At 42.9% G+C, this 14,441-nt stretch overlaps 1 protein-coding gene across 4 annotated transcripts in view; it reads left to right on the top strand.

The window, feature by feature from the left end:
* The window catches only part of MACROH2A1 (macroH2A.1 histone), a 217,957-nt gene that overhangs the window by 47,704 nt on the left and 155,812 nt on the right, over positions 1-14,441 (top strand). The window lies entirely within an intron of this gene.

Raw genomic sequence — 14,441 nt, 5'->3', positions numbered from 1 at the left:
TTGGACTGGAAAAGACAGGGTGGATGTCATTAATTAAAGTGAGGGAGTAGGACTCAGAATAATATAATTACCAATAAGTAATTCTGACAGTATCTCTTTGCCTCTCCCTTGCTTGAATGCATAACAACATGAAATGTACCAAAGGTATTCCAGTACAACTAATGTTGCATGCTCTAACCAAAATTGTAATTCATATTGTACATACATATATTATTCCTCTATTCACTTGACCCTGACCCTGACCCTGGAATCAGCAATTTCCTTTAAATCAATCTCTTGGACAATCCTATCCATTATATAATCCTATAATGTTTACCAAAGGTTGAGGGAGTTGCCCAAGTGACTGATCTGCAAATCTCCCTAATCCAGGCCCACCCCCAAGTTTCTGCTAAAGATGCTACCCCACCCCCGCCCCATCCTTGTGGACCTGCATTCAAGTCCCAGACTGCTGACCTACTGCTCCATAGGCTAACAAGAGCAAACATTCCAACCATCTGCTTACAGAAGAGACTGAAGCCTTCCCTCTGCTCCTGGCTAAAAATTCACAAAACTAGCACCTGAAGCCCTAATGGAAGAGAGACTATCCAAGTAAATGAGGAGGGCTCTGCTCTCATCAAGATCACAAGCCCGATCTTTTCTTCTGAGTTGGGAAGTGGAAACGATTTGGGTAAAATTACTTCCTGTTTCTTATGAAAGGCAGAATTAATCTCGGGAACCAAAGAATGACTTAAGCATAAACAATTCTGCAAAATTGAAGTCTAAAAGAAAGGCACCCCAATTCACCTAGCCTCCTAGTGGAATTGTAATTGCTACCAAACAGAGGTTTTCAGGGTCAAAATCTTGACATCCATCACCTCCAGAGGTTCCAAAGGTAGATCTTTCAAATCATCTAAAACTGGAAGCAGCAGAGAAGGCAAACAATAGATGTTACCAAATCTTTTGAACAAGCAATGCACCGACCCCTCCTTATCAGGGAGGTTTCTCCATGACTCCTGAAAGTCTTAATTGCTGCCCACTGAATCTTTAATAGGAGCACTCGAAGACCTAAGTGAAAACCATCCTGTTGGAAGAAAAGCACCTGAAGCAAATCAGCATTGAGTGTGCAATTGGTTAAAACCACACCACTTACTAAAAGATCCCCAGTATATGGCATACAGTTTGAGTTCATACCTTTTGATGATGTTTGCGAACTATAAGCTAATTACTCTGAAAAGCCTCTATTCGTCATCCTTAGGCTTTCAACTTCCTGGCCACTACTCTGAGCCTTGGCAGAGCCTCCTGATGTAGAGTTGGAACTGCTGAAGGAGATAGATCTGTGGGGAAAAGGATCTCTTGTGCTACCCCCAACGATATCGGGAAAGGAAACCAATTGGAGCGGGGAGCCATCAAACTCACAGAATCTTCTCCCTTCTTACTCTGACCTAAATATCGAGAGGGGGTATGAAAGGCATTCAGAAGACTGTGAGGCCACAAGCAGAACAGAGCATCCACTGACCAGGCCTCTTCCTTGTTTACCCTAGAACATCATTTCCTCACTTCTGTTACTGGTTGACCCCAACCCTGAACTATCTCTGAAACAATTTGAGGATGGAGAAACAAATCCAGAACAGTTGGAATTACCCTGCTCCGGTTGTCCCCCAAAATATTGCAGATCCCCTGGGTATGGACTCCGAGATCAAGCACACATGCTTCTCCACCCACATAAAAATCCTACTTGTTATTTTAGCTAGAGAGAATAACCTTGTCCCTCCCTGCTTGTTGACACATGTTTTTGCCTTTACATTGTCATTCTGGCCAACACCATTTTCTCCTTATAAATGTGAGAGAAGGCCCTCGGAGTGTGGTAAATAAAAATACCGGACTGAATTTCATACGGAATCTTAAAATAAAGTAAATAGCTCAAAATAACAAGAGGCAGAATCCGTGGTATAAGAGGTTTTCTAAATGGGCTTTATTCCATTCAAAATGGCCGACTCGAGTCGCGGCCTTCAGGTTCCGTCACCACGAGGGTTCAGGAAGTGAAGTACAATAATTTATTGACAGACATGTATTTTTATAATAAGTGCATTACAATGAAACGAATGTAGAAGGCGTAACATTTGATAAGAAAAAATGACGTGACAGTGACATAATCGAAACTAGGCGTAATAAGGAATAAAAGAAACATGATTGGTTTGCATTATCAGACATAGGTGGATCTATAAGATAATACTTGGCATAGATGCGCGCGCAGCAGTATGACGTGTAATTGACGTGCAACTAGGGGGTGAAGGGGACTTGACATTTAGCTCTACATGTGGAGACGAGAAGTCTGGGGAGTCAAGTCAACCTAATCCCAAATCATATCTACCATCCTATGTTTGGAGAACTATGTTATCCACAAGGAAGGACTCTCGGACAGAATCTATTCTATACTAACTGTGTGTGCGTGTACAAGCGTCTAAGTGTCTATATGAGATGCGAGGGGCAGAAAACTTTCCATGGCAGCAGGGCTATGAATCACTTGCAGGAGGACGGAAAGGCTGAGTCCTTGCTTGTGAGCTAAAGGAAATGTTTACCTAAATCACTAGACAGGAATGCATCGGCTGAAGAGCAAAATAGATAATTCGAAGGTGAAATACAGCTTCTTGGCAGGCATGCGAAAACTGGCCGAGGCAGGCACCGTTAGCTGCACAGGGAGTAGGACAAAGTTCATGGATACAGATGCGAGCTCAAGCTGAAGCTGTCAAAAGACAGAGAGCAGGGAAAGGCTTTGAGGACAGAATCGGGCCTACTTGCCTGAACTGTAAAAATGGAGTAACTTAGCCATATAAAGTCGGTGGCCTTTCATACTTAAGAATCGAATATCCAACCCATCGATGGCGGATCTGACAGAGAACATGTCGACGGTAGACACACATATGTTTGCGTCTTAGAAACTGAAACTGGAGGGAACATACATGTACTTGTAACATGCATATAGAACCGTTGGGGTCCAAGATAGGGGACATAACTGATCAGGAAAATCCACATTTCCACATTCCCTCCTTGTCCCCTTCTTGCCCTTCAAGAGACATCAATCTTCATTATTCCATCGATTTGCTCATGGAGCATCATTTCTTCTTCCTTCTTCTTCCGGCATTCTGAACGAGACCTTGGTGGTGGAATACACGATGTGGCACACAGACCACAAATCGCTGGTCCACATTGTAGACATAGACAGCAACTGAATAGTATGAGAAGGCCAATACCTAGGAAGGATAGAACTCTCCATCCCCAGGCTGATATCACACTCCAAAACCACCCGGACCACGTCCAAGTGCCTGGATTCTCGTGTATCTGGCTTACAATCTTATGAAGGCGTGTTATAGCTTTATATACAGATGGCGAATTTTCTGGTATGAATATGCAGCAGCTGGATCCGATGACCCTGCAAGCTCCGCCCCTATCGGCCAGGATGACGTCAAGAACAAGACGATTCTGGAGAACAACAATTCTCATCACTGATTGTTCTTCTGTCAGATTGCCTAGGGCGGCTATAGTCTCATTTACTACAGCTTCAAGAGTCTTGGTTAGTCTGCGTATCAGCTTACTATTTGATATTGTACCTATATAGGGAAAGATACCTTTATTGAAATCTACATACTTGTCCCATGCCGTCTCAGTATAATCGACAACTGGGAGATCTCTTCGCTCTCTATTGTGTACTAAATGAACATTTCGATAATAATCAGGGGGAGCTAGGAAAACAGGTGGCAAAAGGAATGCTATGTAACAGGTACCATCCCAATCTAGAGGCAGACGCATATATGCCGTCTGGCCACATATGAAGTAAGAATGGCGAGAAGCTCTAAATGAAGATTTACCTTGATCACGATATTCTACTGTAGTAACGCATTGGCTATGGCCCATATGTATGGAACCAACTTTTCTCACACATAATTCACCCTTAACTGTAAATACAGACATAGTGGGCAGAATTAGTTCAACTTCGGTTTTGACATTCAAAATCATAAGATTAGGTGTAAAATTACCTAATTTATACACTTCATTTTCTAAATCAGTTCCTGTTCTACTGGGGTGACCCTCCTTATTAGGATGACAGACTTTGAATAAAACTATATTCAGATTTCCCCATATCCAGTGTTGTTGATAAACTGCTGTGTCTGGGTCTATGGAATTTAATAAACTAAACCATGCTCCACAGGAGCCATTGTGTGTGAACGGATGTGGAAAGAAAGGCAGAACTCCTTTGGTATTCTGATAGGGAGGGAGTCGGCCACACACCCAACAATTGGTGGCATTACTAGTCTGATGGGAATGATGTAACATACTAATGAAGGTGTTATTGCGCAGCGCAAGTCTATAGGACAACTCATGTGGGGGTAATTCACTAAAAGAATGTTCATCAGTTATATTGAAAGCACGTTTAGAAACAGGATAATACATATGCAACAATATACTTGCAGTAACTATTAAAAAACTCAAGAAAAACAAAATTAATAAAGTCACAATACAGTGGCTACGCAGTGATTTACAATAAGCATGTCGTTTCATTATGATTCTGGACTCTACATGATTCAGACCTAAGGGATACATGTCGGGACAGATTCAACCGCTTCACCTTGGAGAGGACTTAAACAATCAAATCGTCCGACAGTTTAGATCTGGACCTGAGTTTCTGCTTATAGAGTTCGGTGCTACTGGCCTCAGCCAAAGGTAGCTTTGAGTCAATGGGGGAAGACACACGGGGAGTACTGTTTGTGTCAGGAGGAAGTCCATGAAATTTTTTGATATGGCTGGAATGCACCCAGCCTTTCCTCCCTTCGATCTTCACAGCTGTTCTGGTCGTCAGCAGGACCAACTTAGGAAGCCTCCACCTTGGCTCCAGTTGGGTTTTCCGATCAAAATTCCTGACGAGAACATAATCGCCGGGAATTACGTCATGAGGTTTCACCTCGGTGTTGTCAGGAAAAGCTGCGACTACCTGTGAACGACAAGATTGTAGTGCAAACATCAAGGAAGCCAGGTAATCTGTCAGCATATTACAGTCAACATCAGTTATTTTACGGGGTATAGGCGTCCCCCACATATTCGGTGGCCTACCAAAGATCACCTCATAAGGCGATAGCCCTGTTCGAGAGTGTGCTACCATCCTCATGTAAAATAGCGCAACTGGTAAGGCTACTATCCAGTCCACACCCTTTTCCTGACATATTTTAGACAATCTGATTTTTAAAAGTTGATTATGTCGTTCCACGAGACCTGCTGCCTCGGGGTGTCGGACACAGTGGAATTTCCACTGATATCCCAACAAGAGTGAGACATGTTTCATTAATTCGGATGAGAAAGGCTGACCGTTATCTGAATATACAACACGTGGTAAACCGTACCGTGGGAAGAATTCTCGAACTAGCTGCTTGGCAGTAGTCGGGGCAGTGTAATCTGATACGGGATACGCCTCTGTCCAACGGGAGAGAGCGCAGACAACTACGAGGACATATTTGAATCCTCGACAACGTTCCATCTGAATATAATCCATCTGGAGGACTTCAAAAGGATGGTCAGGAGGCTGAAATCCACCCTGCTCTACGGGAACACTCTTTCCTGGATTAAACTGACAACATATCATACAGGTACGAACTTTTTGTTTAGCTGCTGCTCGTAAATGTTTATTGAACCAAATGTGCTGAATGCTGTCTAGCATAGCCTTCTCTCCTAAATGTGCTGGACTGTGAACTGTAGCTATAATGACTTGAACCATGGAATCAGGGAGAAACCATACAGATTTCTCCTTCGTCATCCATCCTTGATCTGTCTGGATCCCTCCTAGTTCAGTCCACTTCTTTATTTCTTCTGCTGTGGCATGTGTCTGTATGTCAATTACGTCAAATGCGGGGTCCTTAATTGTCATACACTGTGTTGGTGTCTGAACTATTGGCTTTGTCATGTCTAATGTGCGATTCTGAGCAGTCTGTTTAGCTGTTTTGTCAGCTAAATCATTGCCTTGAGAAATGGTATCAGTAACCTTCGTGTGTGCTTTACATTTCATAATCGATATAGCAGTGGGTAGATGTATTGCATCTAACAAGGCATGAATGAGGGGTCCGTGCTGAATGTGGGCACCATGGGACGTTAAATAACCTCTCTCTCGCCACAGCACGCCGAAGTCGTGTACAACTCCGAATGCATAACGTGAGTCAGTGTATACATTAACTTTCTTATTTGTGGCTTGAATACAGGCTTGTGTTAGAGCAATAAGTTCTGCTGCTTGGGCTGACAAAGTATCTATACAATTTGTTTCAATAACTTCAGTGTCTGTTGTGACTGCATACGCGGCCACTAAATCTCCTGTACTTGTTCTCATGCACGATCCGTCTACATACAACGTCAGGTCCGGATCTAACAATGGAACGTCTGTCAAGTCTTGTCTAGGTTTCGTCTTTATTTCAATGATTTCAACACAATCATGAGCTAGTGGGTCTGTTCCAATTACAGGTAATAGTGTAGCAGGATTCAATGTATTACACCGTCGGATCTCTATGTGTGGTTGAAACAATGTCAGTTCATAACCGGTAAGTCTTGCTATGGTCAAGTGTTGTGTTTGTGTTCGGTTCACAAGAACCTCTACTGCATGTGGTACTTGTACTGTCAATGGGTGTCCTAATACTATGGCATCGCTTTGTCTGATTGCTAAAGCTGTCGCTGCCACTGATTTCAGGCATGCAGGCAAAGCCTGAGCTACGGGATCTAATGTACTGGAAAAATAAGCACATGGCTTGCGTGATCCTGCTTGATCCTGAGTGAGTACTGACAAGGCAGTACCTTCGCGTTCTGTAACAAAAAGTGTAAAATGTTTGCTATAACATGGCGTTGCTAAAACAGGTGCTTGACATAAAGCTTCCTTTAAGTTTTCAAAAGCTTGTGTATGTTCCTGAGTCCAAGGGAGAACAGTCGATGTGGCTGCCTCCTGTGTGGTTAACTGGATGAGTGGTTTTGCTAGAAATGCGTACTGAGGGATCCACTGCCTACAATATGAAGTGAGGCCTATGAAAGCCCGCACCTCCTTTTGTGTCTGGGGAATTGACATGTTAGTAATTAACTGGATGCGATCTGGTGTAAGCTGCCTTCCCTCCTTGGACAGCGAGTGACCAAGATAAATAACTCGCTGAACACAGAATTGCAGCTTAGAAGGGGACACCTTGTGCCCCTTGTCGGCTAGGAAATGTAAAACTGTCAGAGAAGCCTTTTCACATTCTGGCTCGCTTCTTGCGGTGATCAGCAGATCATCGACATATTGAAGCAGTGCAGTATTGACTGGCATGTGGATACTGTCAAGTTCTCGTTTCAATGCTTGGCTGTAGATGCTGGGGCTTTCTGTGAATCCTTGGGGAGCGCGTGAGAATTTAAAGCTGCGCCCACTTAAACTGAATCCGAACAAGTATTGGCTTTCCGGATCTATCGGGACGCTGAAAAAGGCATTCTTAAGATCAATTACAGTAAAGAATGTTGCTTCGGAATCAATTGCTGTCAATAATGATGATATATCAGGGACCACAGGAAATTGTGGTACAATACACTTGTTTAGTTCACGCAAATCAATAACCAATCGGTATACTGGTGGGGCAGTAGGGTCAGTTCGTTTAAGAATCGGAATTATCGGTGAATTACATATATTGGAGTCTGTTTCTATAACTACTCCCTGGGCAATCAGCTCATCAATGATTTTCAGCAAAGCCACTACAGCATCATGCGGTAACTTGTATTGTCGCATTCGTGGTAGTACCACTCCTGCTTTCAATGTAACTCGATAGGGTGTAATGTTCATGCAGCCAACATCCGTAGGGCCTTGTGCCCATAGATGTACTGGTAAAGTCTGTAGTCGGGGATCCATGTCTCTAGACACATAGTGGCCTTTAAAATCACGTAAAAACAACCTTACTCCTTCTGGAGAACAACATATTATGGCTCCTAGTGCTTTCAGAGTTTTAATTCCTAACAGATTTTCTGGGCATGATTTAGTAAGCAATAAATCTGTAGTTCGTGTCAAAGGTCCTATCGTAAGTGGTAGAGGCTGTGATACTTCATTAACAATAGGTTTTCCCGAAAAACCAAGGGAAATATTTTGAGAGCCTGAGAGGGGTGCCCCTGGAACTTCACTACGTTTTATGGTTGTTCGACTTGCCCCTGTATCGAGTAAGAATTTTCTATCTTGACCTAATAATTCACTATGTACATAAGGTCCTTCTTGATCTACAGGAATCTCGATAAGCGGTAAGTCAACTTCCCTCTCTAGGCTGGTTCATGCGTAACGCTGATACTCAGGGTATTCATACTGTGCAGTCTGATACATTTGTCGTGTTGTGGTTTGTGTGGCAGTAGCAGGCAACGGTGGTGCAGCTGGCACAAACTGTATGGGTTGCTGTGAGGCTGGCATGGACTGTTGCTGAACTGGCATGGACTGTCCATGCTGCGTAGCTCCTTGTTCATTCTGATCTTGTCTAACTAATCGTGGTCTCTCTTTTGCAATACCTGTAGCTATATTACGTTTCAGGACTGGACAATCGTGTACATAATGGCCCAGTTGTTTACAGTAATTGCAGGTTCCCTTTACAGGAACTGCAGAATCACCAGAATGTGTCACACCCTTTTTGTGACCATCTGCTGGTACTGTCTGAGAAACTAGCATTTTCATTTTTGTATCCTTCATGCGTCTATGCTCATGTTCTTGTTCATCCCTAATTCTATTGTGATGATACTGTAACATTTGTAGCATTTGCGACGGAGTGTTACTTTGCCAGGTACTCTCGAATTTCAATATTCTATTCTTCACTGGAGGCAATGCATTTTCCACCAATTTTGTCACAAATAAATGTGGATATGAGTCACTACTTGCTTTTATACCACTATTTATACCAAAACATTTTTCAAATCGAGCATAATAATCGCTTGTGTCTTCATCTTGCTTTTGTTTGCAGGCTGTGATTGCACCCCAATCTTCCTTTTTTGTAGTTAATAAACGTGGCAGTACCTGTACTAGTAAACCTGGTAACAGTTTAACTTTATCCCCGAGCCCCGAACCTGCAGTTCGGCCCCTTTCTTCCTCTGCTAATGCTGTCCAGTCTATCTTTTGGTCTCCTACTTCCCACTCTTTTTCTTTCAGTTTTTCATAAATGCCAGCAGGCAAAAGCACCTTTAATATCGTCATAATATCAGGAAAGGTGTACTCTCCCATCAGTAACATGTCTTTAATTTCTCGGTGGAAACCCGCTGGGTCTTTGTCATGACTAGGTACTACTTTCTTCATTTCTAATAATTCCATTTTTGATATGGGTGTGTAAACAAATACACGGTGAAACTCATTGTCTTCGCCTTTTATTGGGTGCACTTCTCGTAAAGGATTTTGTCTATCCATATAGTACGGTGCTCTTTCTCTGCGGGGCAGGGAGAGAGAATCTGGATTTACAAAAAGGACATACTGCTTACGTGACACTAATATCTCTTTAATTAGCTTATTACTAGAACCTCTCCATCTGTTTGTGAGTAGTTCCGTTAATATATCAGGTAAAGGACCAGGGTCAGCATGTTGGCACTTATATAATATGAGGAGTTGCTGAATCATATAGATTCCAGCTAAGCGTTGTTCATCTGTACTGAGATTGAGAAACGTGTGTGCTACGGTCTCATCACCGTATTTTTCAGGACTGTCAATCCAGTGAACGGCTGATCTGGCTAATTCTTGCTCATCCATGGAATCGAGGAGGTGGTAACCCCTTCGTTCTCGTAGTATCTTATCTGCGGCTTGAAACGAATGTTCAGGAGACTTCAGATTTATTATAGGCGTCGGATACGTTCTGCTGTTTTTTGGGCATACAGAATGTATTGGATCAGGAAAACATCTAGTATTTTCACAGGATCTTCCTCTGCCTACATAGGCTATGGTCTCTGACTGTCTTGCGGAGTTCCCTGATTCGGACACTTCATCTTGCTCAAACTCGTCTGTTCCCAGTCTTTCTTCATGAATACGCTCTATTTCTTTACGGATTTTTCGGCACATGGCTATTATACAATTTTGCTTATCGTGTCTCCCTTCTGATATATTCTGACTCCATCTTGTAAGAATAAGCATTGTATTCGGGTCTACCCCCGGGCGGTCTTGATTTCTGATCATACAGTTTATGAGGAAACGTAACAGTTCCCCCTGTATCTCTACTTTCTGGAATTCCATAGCTCTGTTAATACATCCTGGATCTCGTCCTGTTTGAACAAAATGATATATGTTGTCTAGATGCGTAGTCATTCCTGGTAACCTTGCTAAATACTCTGCGGCTCGCCTGATACGTAATGATGCCAGGACCATTTCGTCCTCTTTACCAACCACCGGGTCATATCTACAATTTACAAGAAGTTCCTTAAGCGTACGTTCACTTACGAATTTAGGTGTACGTGAATGTGCTGACTCTTGAAAGACAAGTTTATTTATTCTAGGTGGTGTGAAGGTATTGCTAGCCCCTCCCGTGGCCCCATCTGGGGCGTCGGGTGTGAATGGGTTCGTTGAACGTGACACAGCAACTATGGGTGTCGATACCTCTGTAGAGTCGACTGCGGAGACAGATGCGGAAACCGATGTGCTTGCCGACGCTTGTGTCGGAACTTGCTGTTGCACGGGGACAGATACCTGATCCTGACGTTGAACCCCTCCGCCAGACGGTCTATGTGGTGCGGCGTTAGCATACTCGGGAGCTGCGTCATCTAGATATGAAGAAAGAAAAACATCTTCTGCGGTTCTGGGAAGCCCCTTTGGATGTATCTTAATTGGAAATAATGGGGGTGGCAAGTCTTTTGGTATCTCTGGAGCAGCCTTAGGTAATCCTTCGGCTAGTAGGGGATACATACCATTCATAAGAGCATTTCTTTGTCTATTTACTTGTTCTGATTTCACTCGGATACCTTCCTTAATTAATAGATTTTCTTCAATTTTATTTGAACTTTCTTTACTCCTCTCTTCTTGTCTACGTGCTTTTTCTGTTCGTCTATGAGATTCTTTACGCCATAACTCAACAGCGTCTTTCTGTGACTGTCTGACCTTTCTTTTCCATAACTCTTCCTCCACTTTCATGATGCACTCTGCATCCCAGGTTCCCGCTATGGGCCACCTTTGACTTTCCGGCAATCCCTTGGTATAATCTACCCATAGATCAAGAAACAATATGGCATCTAAGCCATGTTTATGGTACATAAAATGCCCTGGAGTGTCCCTAGGAGGAATAGGAACTGCTTCTTCAAGCACCCCTTTTCTGGTAGTAATCTGTCTTAACTTCGAGAAGAGCGGCATATTTACAACTGATCTGATACTTACTCTTGAATTTTCTTAATACGAAAAACACAATAAATGAACAGTGAACAATGAACAGTCATTCATACCACAATATGCAAGACATTTCTGAATACTTTAAACATTAAACATTAAACATTGTAACAATGATCGACAATGATGACAGTCTGCCTAACTAATCACCACGCTGAATTCTTGACAATAACTGAATTCTTCGGAATACTTGATATACTGCTAAACAGTACATATACACTGCTAAACAGTGCAGACCGGATTTGTGTACCCAAATCCGTCTTGACCGGCACAACCTATGTGCGCGTCAACACGCCTCCCCGGCGATGGTACTCACCGAGTAGCTCCTTGAAACGGAAGGCCTCAGAGAATGGACAGGACTCGATGACTGCGGACAGCGGACCCTCTGGACATCGGGATTTCGAAAGACCTGGTGGGCCTCTGTATACCTCGGATCTTGCTCTCTCAGCTAGGCTCTGGTCGGGATACTTCGCACTTCTCACCGCCTCGTCTGGGTTGATCGCAGCCTCAGTCGCCCCCGCTTGACCGGAGGGAGCTTACAGGAAATCCTGCTGGTACGCGTTTATGGTCCGTCCAGTTGTGGCAGGAGACCGGGCCTGCAACGCACCGCCGGCGCGTGAGATGAGAAAGTGTCCCTATTCGGGCGCCATTATGTGGTAAATAAAAATACCGGACTGAATTTCATACGGAATCTTAAAATAAAGTAAATAGCTCAAAATAACAAGAGGCAGAATCCGTGGTATAAGAGGTTTTCTAAATGGGCTTTATTCCATTCAAAATGGCCGACTCGAGTCGCGGCCTTCAGGTTCCGTCACCACGAGGGTTCAGGAAGTGAAGTACAATAATTTATTGACAGACATGTATTTTTATAATAAGTGCATTACAATGAAACGAATGTAGAAGGCGTAACATTTGATAAGAAAAAATGACGTGACAGTGACATAATCGAAACTAGGCGTAATAAGGAATAAAAGAAACATGATTGGTTTGCATTATCAGACATAGGTGGATCTATAAGATAATACTTGGCATAGATGCGCGCGCAGCAGTATGACGTGTAATTGACGTGCAACTAGGGGGTGAAGGGGACTTGACATTTAGCTCTACATGTGGAGACGAGAAGTCTGGGGAGTCAAGTCAACCTAATCCCAAATCATATCTACCATCCTATGTTTGGAGAACTATGTTATCCACAAGGAAGGACTCTCGGACAGAATCTATTCTATACTAACTGTGTGTGCGTGTACAAGCGTCTAAGTGTCTATATGAGATGCGAGGGGCAGAAAACTTTCCATGGCAGCAGGGCTATGAATCACTTGCAGGAGGACGGAAAGGCTGAGTCCTTGCTTGTGAGCTAAAGGAAATGTTTACCTAAATCACTAGACAGGAATGCATCGGCTGAAGAGCAAAATAGATAATTCGAAGGTGAAATACAGCTTCTTGGCAGGCATGCGAAAACTGGCCGAGGCAGGCACCGTTAGCTGCACAGGGAGTAGGACAAAGTTCATGGATACAGATGCGAGCTCAAGCTGAAGCTGTCAAAAGACAGAGAGCAGGGAAAGGCTTTGAGGACAGAATCGGGCCTACTTGCCTGAACTGTAAAAATGGAGTAACTTAGCCATATAAAGTCGGTGGCCTTTCATACTTAAGAATCGAATATCCAACCCATCGATGGCGGATCTGACAGAGAACATGTCGACGGTAGACACACATATGTTTGCGTCTTAGAAACTGAAACTGGAGGGAACATACATGTACTTGTAACATGCATATAGAACCGTTGGGGTCCAAGATAGGGGACATAACTGATCAGGAAAATCCACATTTCCACAGGAGCCAGACAGACAGCCTCCAGCTCTTTCCAATTGGAGGACTCTGACTCTGTGCAAAAGACCAAATCCCCAGGACCTGGTAGTCCCCCCTATCTTGTCCTCACTCTGTTAGGGTGGTATCCGTTTTAATGATCAGCGGTGAGAGAGTAGATGGAGGAAACCATTTGAACACATTTTGCAAGTGAAACCACAAGGCCAGCTCTCGTCTCACATTGTCTGATACCAGTATCCTCAGTGAAAGAACCCAAATTAATGGGTTCCATTTGGCCAGGATATATCACATGATCAACCAAATAACTGTTTAATTACTGTATCCCAGGCATATTATAAAGGGTCAGTTTGCAGGAAAGGGAAAATCCAGGGCTCAAAATACTCCGCCAAGACCATCAAAGAAACATGTGCACCACTAAGTTTTTTTTAGTTTTCAATTTAGCTGATGTTTTCCAATATCCAAATTTTCATTGCAGAAAGTTAATCATAATCAGGGAATTAGCATAAGCCAAATTATAATAATCATAAATATCAAAGGACAACTTGTGACTAAAACCTTCACTTAAGAAGAATAAACAGCAGTTCTCTGTTCTGAACAGAGATAGTAGAATAGAACAATAATCTGTGCAATGTCTCGAATAAAAAGCAGACTTTTTTTAAATGTGCAATGCTGTATTGGAAAATGTATGAATGTCCAAGGCAGAATCTCTAACTCAAAAATCCCAAATTTTTACAGAGTTTTTTATAGCGCAAACTTGACCCGGTATCGGTTATCAGGGCACTTTACATAACACCAGTTGCGTTACATGAGGACACATTCATTTTTTTGTTGCGCTTAGGGAGATTAAGTGATTTGCCCAGAATCACAGGATGTTCAGCGTCCTTGCTGAGACTCCAACCCGGTTCTCCAGATTCAAGGTCGACCGCCCTAGCCGTTAGACCAACTTCTCTCCCTGAATGTTAAGAGGTGGTATTAAAATGTTACATGAACAGCAAATCAATAAATCTATTAATTTCTAAACAACTTCTAAATGATTTTCTTTGGACAGAAACATTAGAAATGCAACTTAATACAAGTATCTGGTATGCACATTCACAATAATGAACCCTGTGATGGAGGTTTAGCATATTAACATTCAAACAGTTTCAAATACATCTCCTTGGATGAGGAAGATAAAAATGATACTTTTGCACATACAGAGACACCATGGCAGTAGCTGAATTTCAATGATTTTATTAAAAGCTAATGAAAAGAAAAGCCAGTGCACAAC

This window comes from Triturus cristatus, chromosome 7 (genome assembly GCF_964204655.1).
Source record: "Triturus cristatus chromosome 7, aTriCri1.1, whole genome shotgun sequence".
Classification (NCBI taxonomy): Eukaryota; Metazoa; Chordata; class Amphibia; order Caudata; family Salamandridae; genus Triturus; species Triturus cristatus.
Note: the sequence above shows the minus strand (reverse complement) of the source record. Positions and strands in the feature narration are given on the sequence as shown.